General features: G+C 37.1%; 1 protein-coding gene across 1 annotated transcript in view; it reads right to left on the bottom strand.

Moving 5' to 3' along the window:
• Positions 1-12,090, bottom strand: part of LOC135075940 (uncharacterized) — a 42,263-nt gene extending 30,173 nt beyond the window's left edge. The window contains exon 1 of the mRNA XM_063970387.1: positions 11,722-12,090. The gene's annotated coding sequence lies outside the window, so the exon portion shown is untranslated. The remainder of the gene's footprint in view (positions 1-11,721) is intronic.
• Positions 12,091-16,068: the final 3,978 nt, after the last annotated feature.

Below are 16,068 nucleotides of genomic sequence, written 5' to 3'. Positions count from 1 at the left end.
GGCTGAATGCCGTCTCGTGAATGCCATAGCTCTCGAATCATTGTTTGTTTATTTGGATGGTATTACAAGAATAGCTATTGTATTGGTATTGGAATCGACGACGTGTAAACGAACTAAAGATGTACTTAACTTAATATTTTAGAGACTAAGAATGATGTTCCAGGTAGAGGCAAATGCATTTTAACTTTTACAATATGTAGATTGTAGGTAATAGGTATATCATTAGTAACATAAAAGTGTGTTGTCTCTCGTGCTGTGATACCTAATGTAAGTAATTTTCTTAATTTACGAAGTTAAAACACAACTACTTAGTTTAAACTTATTGACAACGCAAAATAAGATTTAATTTTAAACTTTCGCGTTGCATATTGAATTAATTTAAACAGGTTTTAAGGCGATTCGCAGATAGGTAATAATGAATTAATATTACTTGTATTTGCCTGACGTTTCGACAAAGCAAATACAGGTAATTTCATGATTTATTACCTATCCGCGTATTGCGTGAAAACCTGTTTAAATTAATTCGGAATAAGATTTTTCCCTAGAAGTTTTAAATTCATAACATTGCGCTTACAATAAAAAGTATTACAATGATACTCCAACTTTAGCAGAAAATAAAAATGTCAAAGTAGAGATAGAGAAAATACGAGCGTGATAAGCTTTTAAATTATGCGTACCCTAAAAAAACTATCTGGCTTCTGACTTTGACACCAGATTGTGATCTTTATTTGGTGAGCATTTAGGTATCTTGAATTTTAAGTAGTTTGAAACTTATCATGGAATGGAAAGAATAGATAAGCTGAAAGCATTTCAAGGGCACTACTTTCAGTGTCAAGGAAAAAGCATCTGATGTCTTTATAAAATTATTCGGCGGAATGTTTTGTAACCTAATTAAATTGCATTAGACAGAAGAAAGTGTGAGAAAGGAGAGCCTTTTTTGAAGAACTAAAATTCATACTAGCCTCGCGGAAGGCAGTTTTTGGAAAATTAAACAAAGGTTGTCAGAGTTATTTGACTACCTACTAAATTACAAGATTATGCTAACTAACGAACCGCTAATATAAGGTGTAATGAAGGTAAAATAATTTGATCTAATTACTTCAATGATGAAGTGCTTAAGTTTATCTGATGGTCCATCAACCACACTTACGCCTCTCGTGCACGTAGGAACTATTTGTTTAAGAGATAACTCAGCGGTGTTATTTGTTACTTTCTATGAGAATGATAAATGATAATGAAACACTAATGATTTGTAGTGTTGTTGATATTCGCGCAAATCATTCTTTTACAGTTTTTTCAGCGACTTCAATTAGTTCCCACCTTAGGCAATTTGATTTTTTCAATTATCTTCAGTAAAATCTCTACAAAATACCTACCTACTAGTATTATACGATTTAAATTACATTAATTATATCAATACCAGTTACGAGAATTTCTGAAAACCACATTTGTATAAGTAGATACTTATCTTAATTTCGTAAAGTATTTAGTTATGTCTTTGGAACAAAACATCTTTTACTCACTTATCTTTGAGATCGATTCTAGGTTTGACCTTTTCACAAACAAAGTCAGTCTCGTTTTAGTAACTTAAATTTCGCTTTGGAATTATCTCGGTATCTGTCGAGAGGCGTCTGCGAGGTTGAACGACAAACAAATTTATGTAAAAGACTACCCTCGCGACAATGGCGCCTCGAATCTAACCGGGTGTTAAGCGTTGATGGCGGATTGTTTGTTTTATAAAACGCTCCAGATAATTTCAGAATTTGCCAGAGTGTTACACTTTGCACGTTTTCAAACTTGAGACGCCGTGAGGCTTGAAGCTGTGACGATTCAACGTGTTTATGTGCCATTTTGTTAAACGAAAAGCTCTGCCGCGTATCGATAAAAGTTTAATGCCGTACGCATTTATAAACTTTAATTTAACAACGCAAATAGTCCTAATGTACTCGTTGTTTATTTGTTTATCCAATATCGTCACGTTCTTCTTTGACCATTGGACCTGATTTATTTATTTATTTATTTATTTATATGGCACACCAACAACATAAAATATATTATACTCTTATGATTAACATTTATGAAGATAACATTTCTGATATATACGAGTATGTCACTTAAGGGTAAGCACAACATTGAGACGGTTTTCTTTTAAATTACATATTATTTAAGAGATTTAAAACGAATACAAAAGCGACTCGCTAAACTAAAAAAACTAACAATAACAAAAAAAAGAGGGTGCCCTACATCGCAGAACTTAGGTGCTTATGCAATTTATTTCTGAGTAGATGCCGAGTTTTTACAGACATTTTTAGTATTGTAATATTTTCTGTCATTTACCTATTAGTATGCCCTTTAATTTTACATTACCAAAAATCAAAATGGTTCACATTTTAATAAAATGGCAATGGTACACCATAGATGAGATGGAACAACAATAAACTATGGTATTCTCTCAACTATATGACGGTATATTCAATTAGATAATATAATATTGCCGAAATCGTGTCGGCGCATAATCTTCTTAAGGATTATGAATGGCATGTTGATACTGTTAGAGAAGATGTAGCCTGTAGGTTTGCGAATATTTGGAAGCTGCGAATGTTTGGAAAAGTTTTTGAGACGAAATTAGGAAAATGCGTGTAATATAAATGGAAATTGTGTCAGCGACGGAATTGGTTCTGAATAAAGAAATGATAAAACACACTATACAATGTCAAAATACTTCATTAACCTAAGAAAACTCTATACAACAGTAATTAGGTCCTTAAACACATGTCAACATGATAAATGTATTACATAATAATGTTTATGTTTATTTTACTTATTCGACTAATACGAGTACTTTAAGCAACATGGAATCAAATGTGTTTGTTATCTAATTTGCTTCTAAGTATGATAAATGTTTTCATTGATTAATAATGAAATAAGCGCATATAATGCATGCGATCCTAAACGTTCAGTCAAGGTTGCCGTCAACCAATGCTTTGGCCTCGTCCCCAGCCGAGAATCGATTAAATTGGTGTCATTATTAATTTATTCGATATCGTGGCGTCTCTAGGGCCTGTGCTATCATCGCTGACAGGTCGTTTACATTGCGTTAAGCACATCAAAGGGCCCATTTGTAAAACAAGCGTTTTGACATAATTATCCGCGTCCGTTGTGTTATTAATTTACACATATATTTTATTAACATTAACAGAGAGCTGAATTGTAGTTGAGAGAAACTTACGTTGAATTTTTAAATACAAATATTTTTTACGAAAAACTTGTAAATTAAGTACGTTATTTTATTGCCGAAGTAACTATTAAGTACAACATACTTTAAATATGTTCATCATCAGGAGCGTGATTCTCTTTAAGCCAGAGGCAAAAGGAGTACCTATTTGACCTTGTTGGTTGGAAGTCTATTGCTCGCATAATTCGTCGCTTGCCTCTCTAACTGACGTAACTGACATTTTGAAAAATTTTCAGGTGATTAGACGGATCGATTCGTCTTGCGAAATTGATTAAGATGGTGTAGATAACTCAGTTTTGAAAAAAATGTCAGATACGTCAGTTAGAGAGGCAAGCGACGAATAGATCCCTAGTCTCCTTTAACTGTGATTTTACGTATTCCACGGTAACAGTCGGGTTCAAATAAATAACAATAAAAATAAATCAGTTGTATTTCAGTTACACTTGACCAGCTGGCTAGGATACTATATTTTAAACGACAAATACATGTGTTTATCGCGTAAAATCCACATCCTAGGCCTACAGCAAAGAAATACGAATTTGTGACTTTTTGCCATTTGAATTTTTTTCTCACGGATCCCGAAATATCCGGTAGTTCCGGATAAGTCAGCCGTGGGCCGCGTCTCGAAATAGGACGCCCGGACCAATGAATAATTGTACTCTCAAATTATTTAAAAATATACATTCATAACGGGCCAAGATGGAGGAATAAAGTTTTCAGGTCGCGCAGTTTCAATGTTTTTATTTTTTAGGTTCCCGTAACAATTGAGGTGTTGGTATTATTGCGTGTAGTGGGAGATGTTTCTTAATAAAACTCGGATTGCAGAATGGTAAAATCTTATTGTATTCGCACCCTTTATATATATTTCCTAGTACATAAAAATAATAACAATGGGTAGATTATTTACTAGACTACCTAACACAATTTTAGACTAAGTAAGACGGCTATACTAATGCTGTCCTTGTCATCGCACAAAATAATATTCAACCGCCCGCTACTCCGGAGGAATGAGTAGGACGGCATGCGCGCTGTCTCTGTCGCGCACTCGTGGCGCGGGCGCAATCAAATGTAGGTCAAATTCTTTCAGCAGTGGCACGGCGGCGAGCCGAGCGGGCGGTCGCCGCGTCTCGATGTGCGGTGTATGTGTCCCCACAGGTACCCCCCGTCAGGAAAACCGTACATTTCTTGTAGGTTTGACTATCCTGCCGGAACGGGTTACGTATTGAGGATCTTGTGGCAGTTCTTCACAGGGCAACACGAAGGCGGGCTTCAGTCTATCTAGTGATATGTTCGCTTCACGTTTCGGTAGTTTTATCTTGAAGTGTTTGTCGTGTTTTTCTATAACTTCAAACGGGCCTTCATACGGTGGTGTTAGTGATTTGCGAGTTGCATCTGTGCGTATAAATACTTGTTTGCAGGTTGACAGCTGATCGGGAACGAAGCTTGTGCGTTGTTGTTGAGTTGAAAACGTTGAATAGTTTAGTGATGACATTGTTTCTGTGAGTTTGCGTATTATTTCCGGGTCTTCATTGTTACTTGTAGATGTTGTAGGTGTGAAAAAGTCGGCAGGTAGTCGCATTGAGGTTCCGTAGGTCATCATAGCGGCACTATAGTTGGTTTGTCTATGTATTGCATTGCGTAATCCTAGCAATACTGAAGATAACTCTTGCGTCCATTGATTTCTATTGCCTCTTGCAATTAGGGCGGCTTTCAGTGATCGATGCCAGCGTTCTACGATGCCATTGGACTGTGGATGATAGGCGGTAGTCCTTAATCTTTCGACTCCGAGCTTTTTTGTGAGTTTTTCGAATAAAGCTGATTCGAATTGCCTTCCTTGGTCGGTGGTTATGCGTAGTGGGCAACCAAATCTTGCGATCCAACTGTCGTAAAAGACTCTGGCTATTGTGTCTGCACTTATATCGTTGACAGGTATTGCTTCAGGCCATCTAGTGCAGCGATCGATCATAGTAACAATGTAGCGGTGTCCTTCTGATGGTGTCAATGGGCCGACGATGTCCATGTGTACGTGTTCAAATCGGCTTGATGTAGGAAATTGTACGAGTGGTGTTACTGTATGGCGACTCACTTTTGCTCGCTGACAAGGTAAGCAGCATCTAGTCCATGTTGATATGTCTTTGTTCATGCTAGGCCAGAAGTACTTCTCGGTAACCATTTTTCTTGTTGTGCGTATTCCTGGATGACTCAGCTCATGTAACGCTTTATAGGCAGTTTCACGAAGGCTTGGCGGTAGGTAGGGACGCGGTGTCTTTGTAGTTACTTCGCAGTAGATAGGTTTCTTTAGGCCGGGTAGTGTAATCGTAGTAAAACTGAGATGCGGCTTTTGTAACAGTTGTTTCAGCTCTTGATCTTGCGCTTGTTTTTCAGCCAACTCGTTGTAGTCGATGATAGTAGGACAATCGATTGATGAAATGCGTGATAGTGCATCAGCCACAGTATTGTCTTCGCCATTTATGTATTCTATTCTTGTGCAGAATTGACTGATGAAAAGTAGCTGTCTCTCTCGTCTAGGTGTGTCATTTGCAGTTGTTGGCTTCATCAAGGCGTAAGTTAGAGGCCTGTGGTCTGTATAGACAGTGACGTCGTTGCCTTCAATCAATCTTCTAAAGTGCTTAATAGACATATAGATCGCTAATAGTTCACGATCGTATACGCTATATCTCTTCTGTGTGTCACTCAGCTTCTTTGAGAAAAAAGATAGTGGTCTCCACACGTTGTCTATCTTTTGTTGTAGTACTGCGCCAACACTTACGTCTGACGCGTCTGTCATGATGCATAGCGGTGCGCCTGAGACGGGATGAGTCAAAACCGTGGCGTTAGAGATGCTTTGGCGGCATTTCTCGAACGTTTCTTCAAGGCTTGACGTCCATTCAATAGGCGATTTGTCTTTTTTCTTCTTATTGTGAAGTAGCTTGTTCAAGTCGATTTGAAGTTCAGCTTGTTTAGGTAAACAATCGTGGTAGAAATTCAGCATCCCCAGAAATCGTCGTAACTCTTGTATGTTTGCTGGTTTCGGGTAGTTGAGAATAGTTTCGATGCGTTCTTCAGTTGGTTTAATACCCTCGCTTGTAACTTCGTATCCCAGGTAGTTGAGTTTCTGGACACCAAACTTGCATTTTTCAGTGTTTATTCCGACACCGTACTTTGCTAGTCGTTCTAGGACTTGACGTAGGTGCATTTCATGAAGTTTTTCAGTTTTTGACCACACTAATAGGTCATCAACGAAGCAGAAGCAGCATGAGTCTAGGTCTTGTAGGACTTCGTGCATGAATCGTTGGAAAGTCTGTGGTGCATTTCGAAGTCCAAACGTCATGCGGGTGAATTCAAAAAGCCCAAATGGCGTGGTGATAGCAGTTTTCTTAATATCGTCTTCAGCCATTGGAATCCAAAAAAATGCTCTTTTCAGGTCAATTTTAGAGAATATCTTCATGTCATGTAGCTGGTATGTGAAGTCTTGTATTCTTGGCAGCGGGTATCGATCAGGTAAAGTAACCGCGTTCAATCGACGGTAGTCGCCACATATTCGCAATGTACCGTCTTTTTTCTTCACAACATGTAGTGGGCTCGCCCAGGGACTCTTCGACGGCTGGCAAATTCCCTGTTCCATCATGGATTGGAATTCTGCCTTGGCTGCGTTGTATTTATCTGGCGGTAGCGGGCGTGGTCTGGCAAACAGCGGCGGGCCGACGGTTTCGATGTGGTGTCTAACGCCGTGTTTAGCGGGCGTTTTCATCGATGTTGGCTTGAGGACTTCAGGGTAGGCTTGAAGTATTTTGTGATATCGATGGCTTGGCTCAACCAGATGAATTGACACGTCTTGGTTTGTCTGTATCTCGACGGTGTTGACAGATAGTTCAGTTACGCTGTCAATTAACTTCTTGTGATGTAGGTCCACCAGCAGCTTATAGTGTCGTAGGAAGTCTGCACCCAAAATTGACATCTTCACATCGGCCACGATGAATGTCCACTTGAAGCTGCGTCGAAGTCCCAGGTTCAAATGAATTGTTTTATCGCCGTACGTTTTGATTGGTGTGTTGTTGGCAGCAAATAAGGCGTAGGTTGTAGACGTTATCGGTTTTCGCTTATTCTTTGTCGCTAAGACCGATATATCTGCGCCGGTGTCGACTAGAAATCGCTCTCCAGTGTTTCTTTCAGTGATGCAAAGGCGATTGTTCAGTTTAGTAACACCGACGTCCGCCACGGTCGGTGTTAACGTTAGTTTTCCGACGACGGTTTTCTAGCGCACGGAGGCTCACATTTCCTCGCTTTATCTCCAAATCGATGATGATAAAAACATTCCCAACCGGGATCGCCAGGTTTCTTGCCATTTGTTCTAGACCTTGATCTTGAGCGTGCACGATAAGGACGGCGATAGTTTGTCCTGCTCTCACGTATCGCTGCTATCTCGAGTGTGAGCTTTTCAATTTGCTTTGACAGAAGTTCATAATGTGGGTCTCGACTTGTCGACGGTTGTGATGGTGATGAAGCAATCTCTGCGATGGTGTTACGATCTGTGTGTTCCATCATCTTGTCTGCCATGATCGCCAGTGTGTCTAGAGATGATTCAGTACTCACAGACAGTACGGCTCGAACTTGTGAGGGTAGATGTCCCATCCAAAGCACTTTCAGGGCGTCGTCGGTTACTTTCTCGCCGGCCAGGTCACGCATAACGCGCAGTAGTTGTGTTGGTTTCTGATCGCCAAGCTCTAGGCCGCTTAGAAGCTTTTGAAACTGACGGGATTCCGATTCTTCGTATACTGACAGTAATCTTCTCTTCAGCGCTGTGTACTTTCCAGTGGCAGGTGGCTTGCAGATGATGTCGCTGACTTGTTCAATATCCATTCGTTCCAGCACCGGTATAACAAGGTTGTATTTCTGGTCATCGCCGATCTTGCACGAAGAAACCACAGCTTCAAATTGCGCGAACCAAAGTTTAGGTTGAGCTCTCCAGAACGCAGGTATTCTTGATTGCAGTGAAATTGTTGACACTTCTTTCTCTTCAGAGCGCAGCGCAGTGGGTACAGCATCGCGGAATTCTTCCTCCATAGTAAATGTTTCAGTGAAGTCGGGTAAACGTCGGTTGGTCACCACTGTTGGTATTATTGCGTGTAGTGGGAGATGTTTCTTAATAAAACTCGGATTGCAGAATGGTAAAATCTTATTGTATTCGCACCCTTTATATATATTTCCTAGTACATAAAAATAATAACAATGGGTAGATTATTTACTAGACTACCTAACACAATTTTAGACTAAGTAAGACGGCTATACTAATGCTGTCCTTGTCATCGCACAAAATAATATTCAACCGCCCGCTACTCCGGAGGAATGAGTAGGACGGCATGCGCGCTGTCTCTGTCGCGCACTCGTGGCGCGGGCGCAATCAAATGTAGGTCAAATTCTTTCAGCAGTGGCACGGCGGCGAGCCGAGCGGGCGGTCGCCGCGTCTCGATGTGCGGTGTATGTGTCCCCACAGAGGAAACGCGACCTGCATAAAATTACACTGTTCTGTCTGAATTTTATAGCAGACATAGATTTCTCAAAAAATATGGTACGGTAAAAAGATTTTTCAATTAATTAAAAAAATGATAATAGTTTGCGGGGTCCCTAGCTACTCTGGATCTAGACTTGTAGAGTGTGAAAAAATATGTCATTATTTATTTTTTCTCATTACACTTGTTATCCAAATTAAAACGCATCTTTTAGACAGAAAGGTATCTAACAACCCCTACACTAACTAGAACTGAAATGTCAAATATACGTTACTATTAACACGTAAAATATGAAGCAATTGTAACAGCTTGTTCACGTGAAACCATTAGAACTAATTAGATTTCGGTAAAGCTCCACGGGGATTATTGATATGAAACTAAGATTTTACGATATAGCCGTTTTTCTGCGTAACAGTTCTGTAATTAGTGGATAAAATCGTTGATATAGTGACTACTTGGTATAGCCACTAAATTATAACACCAACTTTTTAATAATTAAGGCTGAGTTCCACCACCTAACTTTAACCGTAACTATAACGACAGCCGGTATTTTTTGTATGGAGTTTGACAGATTTTTGACGTTTGTTATAGTTAATGTAAGACGGTGCAACCCAGCCTAAGTGTGGAGACATCCACTGTGTGCACTGTCTATTGAAGTTAATGGACCGACTTATTTGAAACTTCTTAACAGTTTAAAATTAATTTTAGAAAACAAATGAAAAGTAACAAGCTTTTTGCGTAAAATTTGCAATGAATTCTTTGTGTACGTTAATGTGAATGTAGTAGGTTTATTTATTTATTTATTTAAACTTCTATGCCAAAATAAATTTGTACATAAGGCGAACTTAATGCACTAAAGCATTCTCGACCAGTTTACCTTTGGGTTGAGCAGAAAAGAAATTTGTTTGGCGGTACTTCTAGTGCAGGAAAGAAAAACAAAAACAAATATGCTACATACATAAATAATATATAAAATATATAATAAATAAATACATACATAAAATAGATGATTGAGTTAAACTGAAATTACAATTCATGAAGATGAAATCATTTGGAGGAAGAGATTATGGACAGATTTTTTAAAAGAAAACTTACTAGACGCTAGCCTGGTCTCTTCAGGCAGAGAGTTCCAGAACCTTATGGCCTGGATACGGAAGGAGTCGGAGAGAAAACCAGTTCGGTGAAGAGGGGTGGAAAGAACGGACTTGCTGGAGGAACGGAGCTGACGTGAGTGCGTAGAGCTGAGAAGATTAAACTGAGACTTAAGATATGAAGGAGAGTTGGGATCATTTAGAATTGAAAAAAGGGTAGAGAGAACTCTGACTTTGCGTCGAAGTGGGAGAGGCAACCATTGAAGCTGGGAACGGTAAGCGAAGATATGGTCATATTTACGGAGACAGAAAATAAAGCGAATGGCATTGTTGACAAGGCGATCCAACTTTGTAAGTAGATCTTGATTTAGGTCGGGGTAACAGACGTCGGCATAGTCGATTATCGGGAGGACAAGAGCTTGAATGAGGGAAATTTTCGTTTTTGTTGGGAGGAAGTTTTTGCAGACAAATAATTTTGCAAGTGACAGAATATGTCTTCTATATGAACTCGCATTTTTTACAAACATATTTTACCATACATAAATGTATGTAGATAGGATATGAGCGGCACTTTACACGTCCCAATATAATTTTATCGTATAGCGAGCGCCCTTGGAGTTTTACTTCCGGTTTGTTTGTATTTTGTTTCTGAACTTCTGGTACATGTATTTTATTTATAAAAAAATAATTGTACAGTAGAAACAGTAGGAACGTGCATTATTTATTTGAAAATCGTTAACTTATTTACTCTACATACTCTTAATAAGTAGTTTATTTTAGGTGAAAAGAAACGCAAAGTATAAATGTTGGTATGTGATAGTGAACTTTAGAAGGTAAGTAAATATTTTAAGCCCACTTATAATATTAATACCAACAACCAATGTTTTGGTGTGCTAAAATAAAAGCGAGCGTCACACCTTCAACGAGGTAAACCGAAATAAAATCAAAGAATATTTATTGCTCCTGAAATACACAGTCCGTGCTTACAATAATAAAACTTGGTGACGTTATTCGTATAAAAAGCGTGTAATATACATAAATCATTGTCCACAAACGCTACGCTATTCTCTCAAAATATCTTATTACAAGCTTTTTGCTTCAGTGCGTAGCTCTGACAATGTCAATCATAATTATAATATTTGTTATTGAAGTGTTATAATATTAACCACTTTAAAACTATATTTCGCTGCATGATAAATCACATGAAACATCAAAACAATCTCATACTTACTGAGATTAAAAGAAATGTGACTGTTGATTTATTGAAATCGTCTGATTTACATTCTCTTTTTTTTAATAAAACGTAAAATAAAATATTAACTAGCCATTGTTTTGCCAGAATGGTTTATAATAAGTATTATAATAGCGGTTGAGGTTATTACTTAAAGGATGAGTTGTATGCTAAGTATTTTGCCAATTTTGACTATAAATTTACGTTGTACAGTAAATTAGCACTTATATATTTATTCGGATTGATATAGGTATATATCTAGGTAGATGCTGGCTTTTCGGATTTACCTATAGGTTTAAAGATTGCAAATAAAAGTTTTAATGACTTAAACCCTCCCAAATATATTTTTTTAAAATATAATGGTATCATATTTGTTTTGAATAACAACGACTACATGGGCTACTTTGGGCTTGTTAACAGACTAAGTAAGTATTCACAATAAAATGTTCTGAAACTTTTTGTAGAGTAGTCAATTACTATGTGACCTTTGTGTTTGTGTACGAGTAGTTTATTTTACTTATTTAGAAAAACCATGACGTACTTAGGTAAAGAACTACAATTATTTTTATTAAAACTTGTGTAACAAGTTTGAAACTTCTTGCACTTTATGTAGGTTTAAAAACATACTTTATTAGATCAAATATCATAGTTTACCTTATTCACTCACTTCGCATTACCAAAAGCTTACCAGAAACATGAATTGAGCACTAAACTAATCGAAACACTTATTTACACTATGTTCACATTGACTATACATTACATATTACGTGAATTATTAATTTAATCTAAACTAGCCAAACTAGAATTTATTCTAAAGTGTTTATTTATATTTATTGTCATGTCATTTTTATTCTGTGCTCGCGCGTTCGTCCGAGCGCATCGCGTTTCGCGCCGAAACTCAAAATTAGAATGCTAAAACTGTCACTGTCAAATGTCTTTGTTTCTATTCGGCCAGTGTTATTGCATTTTCGTGGAGTTTCGAGGGAGTCCCGCGAGGAGGCGCGATGGTGCTCCCCGACCGCGTTCGCTGCGTCGACTGAGCGCCTCGCCGGCGAATACTTGTGGTCACTACTATACACTATCGATGATTTTCAATCTTGATAATAAACCGTAACAAAACGGGTCAGGGCTTAACTTGAATCTCGATAGAGCTGCCCTTAAGTGAGCGTGGCGAAATTTAATAAATAAATTACATGTTTGTTCTGGCGAAACTTAGAAACAATGTTATTGGTGTCAACACCTACACGACACGACCTAGAAAATTACTTTTCAGTTCTTCGTGAAAAGTTGTTAAGAATATTGAAATATTTCAAAACAGTTAAAGTAATATCGCAGAAGAGCTGTTTGAACGTCGCATCGTGTTTTTTTATTATACCTAATTCACTGAAACACATTCGGAGTCTCGGGTTTATTCCCAATCCTGTTGCGTTCGGGTGCACTGAAACGTTCATGCTTCAGTCAGTATCATGCCAACCATTTGATATACACTCGGCATCAAATAAATCCTCCCCACCAACATTGGTACCATTTGAAAGCCTAGTTCTAAACTTCATTTCATTAAAGGAAAGGTTTCTACCCTAAAAATGTGTCTATTACAAGGATCCAGAGTCACTTCTTCAAAAAATAGGTAGTTACGCTATAGCCATTTTTTATGAATATAAAACTGTTAAGTTGCGATTAATCGCTATCAATCTGTGAAAGAGGATACGTGAGATCTTTATTTGGTTTTATAACCATAAAAATTGGTCTAATTGATCCCAGAGGTGAGCCCAAAGTGAGGTCTATTTTCAAGTCACATTTATGGTATATGTTAATCATTTATTTAGAAATGAAATGTATTTTTCTTTAAGGATATTTATTGGGCTTTCAAATAACACCAATATTGTTGGGGTACCATGATTGTGTCAGAAGAAAATCTTTAAAGTTCGCGTCGCGGAAGGTGCGGTTTATTTGATGTTGAGTGTAGGTCATTTCGTGAAAAGAAAAGAAACAAAATGTTTAAAACAGTTTTAACCACCTTCTTAAGTGAAAAATATTATTCGATATAACATTTTTACATCTTTTTCAGTGCAACTCACTTCCGTGCTAGAGTGCATGATTTAGTGTAAACACTTAGAACAACGTGTAATTTGGCACTTTCAGTGCTTGATGGCAGCTGAAATGTGCAGTTAGCTGCTATTACACTCACCGTCGGACGGTAAAAGAAATATTATGCTATTGTTACTCGTACTTTATATTTAAGGATGTATTAAATAACGACGATTTACGATTGGAAACAGCTTGCACGCTATTTTTTTTTCTTTGAAATATTTTTACTATACCTAAATTATTTTTAATTTTTATGAGTCATCCTCATCGGTTTTTATGGGGCTCCATAGCTACCTGCGTGAAATTTATCTTGTCACAGATCGTTTTTAGCCTATATTTCTGATGTACAGTCGACAGCACATCAGACTATACATTTTCGTTGCACATTCGCTCCTACGACAACTACATAAGGCTCAACAGTGTTTACCTTGATGTGCCGTCGTCCGTACAAACAATAATACTGTAAAGTTTCATCGAAATCTATCCAATCGTTGTTGTGTGAATTTTACATCCACACAAACTTTCGCGTAGGTAGTTATAATATTAGTAGGATGATACTTACACAAAATATAATATATTTTCAATTTGTGGGACTCAAACACAAGACACAGGACAACTGTATCGAGACTATTACGATTGCTTTAAGTATTCCATTATTCATTATTTTAAAGCAATTTATTAACGATGTTATTTATGATCAGATAACAAATTAATGTTCTTTAGCCAAAACGGCGCCTTTTTGGCGGGATAATTTAGTTTTAAATTTAAATTTTGGTCATTGGCGTATAACATTGACTTGATAGATCGCTTTTCGTGGAATTATGGGCATCATGAATTATGATCTTTTAGTGTGCCCTCAGCCTCCTTGTAGAACGAATTAAAAAAATAATATCGAGCTAGGGATGGCTGAAATTTAAATTATTTAACCTTCAAATTAAGTAAGTTTATTTTTATTATATTTTATTTATTTTACGGAGTAACAAACGAAAGTCCAAAAAAACTGGATTCAGATCTACTTAAATTATTAGTATCTTTTGGTAGAGCCTGTAACTGGCGACCTTTAGTTTATTAAACTCATTGATACTTTTGATAATTTTCCATTAATCTTTGCTTAGGTAAATATTAGAGGAAGCAGATCATCTTAGATTCTATAAGCAAGCTATGACGTTAAAAATGATTTGGTTGAAAAAAAAGCTCGTTTTATAGGAACAATAAATTTTGAGTATAGATTTTCTTCCGAAACATGACGCGTCCTGACTCCTGAAACTAGTTGTAGTACCAATACGTTACCTATTTCAGGATCTTGGATTGAAAAATGTTTCACGCCGTTTGAAATGGTATTTCCATATTAGACGTCATTTTAAACTGTTGATCAACGAGCGTGTAGCTTTTATTGGTACTATTCAAAAAATAAGAAATAGTTTCACATAATCATTTTTACATTATTGTAGAAATATCTTAGGTTTGCCCGGTACATGGGATTTATGAACCGAATGATACTATCTCCTGAAAGCTGTCACTGAAATACGGCGATACCATCAAACTTTGTCGCACTCAATAGAGGAAGTGTACAGTCAGCAACAAAATTATTACAGATAATTTTTTTACCTACTATTATTTATCTGCAACCTTTCAAACTCTAGGTAATTAAAGTCTTATTTTATAAATTGTAATGAAAAATAAACAAAAATGTATTTATTCGTTATTTGATGGTTTCTTAGATCCATTCAGCCAGGACATGAAACTATAGGTACTTTTGTGTTGCAAATTAACACGTCTATAATTCATGCTATGTAGCATTCGTCAAATGTAGCTTAACTTTCTACGGTCCATAGATAATATAATTTCTACCCCTAAAGTCTTCGTTCGTTTCAACCAAATGATGTCCACTGTTGGACAAAGGCCTTCCCAAGTACATATTTCCATAACGACTGCGTCTTATTTACTATTTCTTGAAGTCGACTGTACCCCAGATTCTTAATATCGGAAGCGTCTCGTAGGTGTCCAAGTTTTATGCCACACTACGGCCATTTTATGGGCTTCCAATAAATTACAATGTTGTGTCAACTATACCCGACAATAACTCCAAGGGCGGTAAGAAACAAGTTCTGATACAAAGACTAAACATAAAGTCTGTCAAACTCTATAAAAAACACCGGTTATTATATAGTTACGGTTAAAGTTAAGATGGTGCAACGTAAGTTAAGATAATAATTAAAATTAAAATTATTTTAGAGCTGGAGCATGCGCCGGTTACGTAAAATAACTTCAAAATACGTTAACAAAAAGCGCACGTGAATATGTACAAAGTGTAGTCGCCAAACTAAACTTCGCATGTCAAATACAACTTGGAAATGAATTGATGAAAATTCAGACACCTAACTAGGTTTTAATTTTTATAAATCTATCTCAAGATAGGGAATATAACCCATACTATAACTGTTCACACAGAAGAAAGGGTTCTTAGTGCGAATAGCTGTAATGTGGGTTATAATTAAATTGCGTAGATTTTGTACTAATAACTGTTCTTACTTATTCATAGTTGTATGATAGCAAAATACTGAATAGGTAAATATCCCTTGAATATCTCCACGCTCTCTTAAGAATTCGTTCCAAGGCTCTCATACCGAAGGAATGTTGGTCGTCGCGCGGTATGCGTGCGGACCGCTAACGTTCGATTTTGTTGTGTCATTGTGTAATAGGCTTTCTTGACGGTATTTTTTCCTTAGACATTGCGTAGATAAAAATCACTAGAAATTGCATTCTTCAAGAATAGTTCTCGTTTGAAAAGGTTACTTAATTAGTTTCAATAACCACCATATGGGAAACTTGTGAGAATGGATGAATGTTGGTAAGTACTTCTGGGAGCTATCGCTACTAGACGGATTTTAATTAATGTTATAGCTTACCATT

The sequence above is a fragment of the Ostrinia nubilalis genome, chromosome 11, assembly GCF_963855985.1.
Source record: "Ostrinia nubilalis chromosome 11, ilOstNubi1.1, whole genome shotgun sequence".
Classification (NCBI taxonomy): domain Eukaryota; kingdom Metazoa; phylum Arthropoda; class Insecta; order Lepidoptera; family Crambidae; genus Ostrinia; species Ostrinia nubilalis.
This window is presented reverse-complemented; position numbering and strand designations above follow the sequence as displayed.